The sequence below is a fragment of the Cyprinodon tularosa genome, unplaced genomic scaffold (genome assembly GCF_016077235.1).
Source record: "Cyprinodon tularosa strain WSP-4 unplaced genomic scaffold, ASM1607723v1 ctg307, whole genome shotgun sequence".
Classification (NCBI taxonomy): Eukaryota; Metazoa; Chordata; class Actinopteri; order Cyprinodontiformes; family Cyprinodontidae; genus Cyprinodon; species Cyprinodon tularosa.
Genome location: NW_024039016.1, coordinates 387392 through 392612, shown reverse-complemented (window position 1 = coordinate 392612; position 5221 = coordinate 387392).

The following is a 5221-nucleotide window of genomic DNA, read 5'->3' as shown; positions in this document are numbered from 1 at the left end:
TAACAGACAAGCTGTAAAACTTGAATGTATTTCCATTTTACCATTCTTTAGAGAGAAAAAAAACATTATTTTATTTAACCCCTTGAACCCTACGGACCCACCGGCGGGTCCAGCTGCTACGTGACCTTGTAATTTTAACAAACCCCCAGTATTGATGTAAAAAACATATTTGGCACAGTTTGGTGACATTTATGGATAAATGTGCCAAACTGGCCCCTCCGCATAAGAAATTTCTCACTAATACCATTCTAAAATAAATATGATTCATCTGATTGAGTCCAAATTTGGTATATTTTTACACAACATTTAGATTTGAAAGTCTGTACTACTTTTTTGTGCTATAAATAATATTTTGGTAGTGTTTTGCAATGTTTATTTCAAAGAAAATTTTGGCGAGGTTCAAAAAATGCAAAATATTTTGTATTTTGTCCCTAATATTTCAGGCAGGGTCAAAGCTACAATGGTGCTGACACCAGAAAACCATTCTATGACATCTTACCTTTACAGAGGTACCAAAAGTTTCTTCTTAAATCTAATAGCTTTGAGACTATAAGTTATTTACTTTTGTGTGTTTTTGTCAGGCAGAAATTTATTTATACCCCCTTAGGGTTTAAGTGGTTAAAACACTGACATTGTAAAATGCTGATAAGACATAGAAATGGGATTGAGAAATTATTGGAAAAGCAAACAAAGTTCAAAGGGAAACTAAAGGCCAACAAACAGAATAGATATTTGCTAAGATCACTTTTAGGATAACAAGAAAGTCTGGTTTCTTTAGAGAAAAATCGAAAGCCCAGTACATAAAGAACAGCAGTTGTTTATAACAATGAAAGATGCAAACATGGTTAAATAAAACATTCAGGATTTAAGGGTTATAGTTAATGCTGCAGATGTGAGTTGAGCTGTGGTCAGGCTGTCAGGTAGCCAGCCAGCCAGCCACCCACACATCCATCCATCCAGCCAGGACAAGAGCATAGGAAGCGGTCATTATGGAGGAAGCCAGGGCGTCTTAACAGAATTATGTGCCCCTCAGAGGGAGAAGTGGTTAAAAGCAACACGGCTGACTGGAGCGCTTCAAAGCAGGAAAGAGCCCAGCCAGCACCACCTAAACCTGCCTGCATGTTCAAGGGGAAGCCAAGAGTTTAATGGGTCAGGGTGGGGATGTTATAGGCCAGGAAGGATGAGCGGTTTTTAAAACATGATCTTATATTTTATCAGCACAGATGGACTTAAAGCACACAAAGATTCAACGAAGGTTTTGGAAAGTTGGTTGTTGCTGTTTGTTAATTAAGGGATAAAAGACAAGGGTTAAATCTTGCCTGAACTAAAAATCAGTATTTTCTCAGTTAAGCTACACACACTGAAGGAGAATCACTTGCTACTTTGCTGATGGCACGGGCTGCATGGTTGTGGTCAGTGATGGCGGGAAATATGGATATTGTCATGATGGGTTTGAGAGATCGAACCCACATGCAGGAAACACATTCAGAAAGCTTGTAAAAGTTAACAGGTTTATAGGTGAGGGTTACAATGCATAGAGAGAGAGATAGATAGCAGCTATTTCTCAGCAGGGAACCCAGTGGTCTGGTGAACCGGAACCGGAAACTCTAAGGGGGAGATCACAGGATGAGTTCACGTTCCGTAGGGAAACTGAAGAAGGTTGATGAATCGTTTTGAGTGGACTCACGTTTGGGGGTTTCTCAGTGATCCTTGGGTCCTGTTTGTGGTGAATTAGTCCAGAGGTGCAGAAGTCGTTGGAGGGCGGACAGGCAGACTGGAGTTGGGTCCAGAGGAGCAAAGGAACGGACTGTCACTGGGTCTCCAGAGGCGGGCTAGAACAGCTCAGATGAAGGTTTTCCTTTGCTCAGAGAGAGACGAAAGTTTTTCCTTCCAAGGGAGGAGAAGGACCAGGCTTATCCAGTGGATCAGGAGGGTTTCCTATCGGAGAACACAAAAAGAGATAAAGGCGAAGCTTAGGCTCAGAGAGACAAAGGCAAGAATTAGACTCAGCTAATCACAGGAGGCTAGAGTACCCAATACTGGCAAACACTCTGGCGTCGAGGTGGTGACAGTCTGTTGCTCTTATACTCCTCTGGTAAAGACCCAACAAGCCGCAGGTGATGAGGAAAAACCTGGAAGCCGCCCTCCAAGCCAGAACGGGGAAAGAGCCCCATCTGGGGGTGGAAACAAACCCCACAAACAGAAACCTAACAGATATACTAAGTCGAAAAATGAAATTATTTTGTGTGTCTCAACGATATATTTGAAATGCTTTTATTATGTTTTGAAAATAGGTAAAGGTATTTTTTATTTTAAAGCTTCTGTCATCAACAGTGTTATAATCATACATACAGGCTTAAAAATAAACTCAGAGCCGCCCTAAGGCCCCGTCCACACGAAGACGAACCCTGGCCTAAACGCACAAATTTTTCACCAAACCAGCCTCTCATCCACACGAAGCCGGCGTTTCGGGGGTCTGTAAACGATCTTTTTTTTATTCAGCCTTCAGAGTGGGAAGATTTCGAAACGCCGTTTTCGCGTTTCCATCTTTACGCTCTAACCGCATTTTTTTTTTTACACGCATGCGTCATAGCGTCGCCTCTAAACACGCATGCGCGACACATTATCACAACAACAATGGCGCCGTTGCTGCTAATGCTACTCACCCTGCTGTGGGCTTACAACAGAATCCTCTTCTTCTGGAATATCTCCAGGAAGAACAGAGCAATATCGACGACATAGTTCAGCACCTGAATTTGACTTAACCACGAAAATGGACCCGCAGGGCAACCATGTATAAATATTAGTGCGCATGCCCAACATTTCGTCGCTTATTTTTGCTTTGGCACCACAGCACCACTTACAGGCCTGGCATACATTTTGCAGCGTTTTCATGCATTCGTGTGGACGCTCACATTTATTTTACGTCTCCGTCTTTACGGCAAACATTTTGGAAAATATCAGCGTTTCGTGTTCGTTTTGACTTCGTGTGGACGGGGCCTTATATCTTTAACTGCCATTTAATACATTGCAGAGAAACAGATCAACATATGTAAAAATCAACATGGTTTTAGCTTAATGCTTTCTATATTAGCTCTTGCATAGACCACATTTTATGTGGGTGTCAACCCATGTGCTCTAAACCGGCTACAATTGGTGAAAAACGCTGCAGCTCGGCTGCTTACAGACTGGAACAGACACATCAATCCAGTGCTGGGCTCCCTGACCTGGCTCCCAGTACATGCCAGGATTAATTTTAAACTCTTAATGTTTTTTTTTAAATGGAAATGGACTTGCACCTTCTTATTTATGTGTTATTTATGTGTAATTGCTTGTTGCACATCAGCCAGGTAGAGCATTGAAGTCTGCAGGACAACACCTGCTGGAGGTCCCAAGGACCAAAAGTAAGCAGGTGGTTGATTCTTTTTCAGTAACTGGTCTCAGCTCTGGAACACACTTCCACTGTTTAAAGTTTGGTTGAAATCTTACCTATTTAGATCTGTTTTTGACTGCTGAGTGCACATGTGAAATGTATCCAATTTTTGTTTATTGTGTTGAAACTCTTTCTATTGCAGCTATGGGAAGCACTTTGGTTCCGCGGGGTTTGTTGTAAAGCTCTATATGAATAAAAGTTGATTGATTGATAGATAAATATTTTTATTTGATGATATTCTACTGTAGGTAGAAACCAAAGAGGTCATTTCAATCAGTTTGTCTCTTGAGTTTTGGGCCATCATAGATTTGGTCTGGATTTTCCAAACACAATGATTAACTTGCTTTATCTTTCCATCCAAAAAAGTGTTTTAACTTGTGTTGGGTAATATTATTTGATGTTTGGTGCAATGACTAAACTCCTAAAATGGTTTAAATGTTGTCTGAACCAAAGTATGTCTGGTTTCATTTTATTTCATTATTTACTTCTCCTAACATATTTATTTGCTGATATAGTGAATATGATGGCAGAATAAATGAGCCTAGTTTCAAACTATGCGTATAAAAATGCACAAAAACACCACATGTTCGTGTTCATAGCGATAGAAAGCATTAAAACGCCTCGTTGGTCTGGTTACTATCAGCTGAAATAAACATTGTTGTACCTTGTCATCTACTTGCAGTACTTACACATGAATCCATCAACTTAGCAGCTTTGGCAGCTTTAGCTCCAGTTTTAGTGAAAACTAACATTCATATTGTGATTCAAGCGCTACTTGATGTTTTTTCTTTTATAAGAGCAAATATTTTTGCTTTTTCACACTTGATCTTGAACTTTTACTCTTTCTTTAAACACTTCTGTTCCCTTTATTGCTTCTTTGATCACTCATTTCCAGCAGCGCCCCATAATTTAATCGGAAAGCATTTGTATGCAGCCGGAGATAACTGCTGGTTAAAAGCACGTGACTAGACCTCCTTAAAAACGGTGCAAAATAAATAAAAAAATGTGTTACTTTCATTTAAACTTTTTATTGAAATGTCAAAAAGGATGTGTATACTTTCTTACAGCAACAGGAAATATGTTTATATCAACTGTTTATAATGATTGAACATCATAACATATTATGATTATTTCTTAATTTTTTTCCTTTGTCTGTTATGCACCTAATGACAGTTTAATATTAGATAACCATACATTCACATTACCTCTACCATGTAATTGTTATTTTTAATCATTTTTTATCATTTCTATTAAAAGCATATGAACAATGTATTATTTACTGTAAGTAGTTGACCTGATGCTTTACATAGACTCCTAGCTTCCCCCTCTCAACCTACATTTTACAGGTTCTTTTGTAATATAAAATATTTTTTCAGATTTTTAACTCCAAAGTCCCCCCACCCTTCTTATCCAACAATAGAAATTTTCCCAACTTGCTAATCCTCATGACCTATTAACCTGCATGTTTCCCTGATCCTGCACACCTTCCTTAGATAATTGAATTATCTCATCAGTCTGTCATCGAGTTTAGAAGAAGCTTTGCAATGACTGTTCAGTTAAAATTAAGTTAAAGAAGGTTTTCCAGGAACAGTTTTGAAAAACCCTGTTCAACCACAAGCTTATTTATCTCCTTGAATTTAGAACATGTGTTTTACTGAATAGTCTGAGTAAAAAAAACTGAGATGATCGATTATTACAGATCACTTTGTGGAAGGGTTAAGAAAAAATTCAGAGTTCCAGTGAATGCATGACTCTGTTTTTAAAACATTCATTAAAAATTAGGTAAAG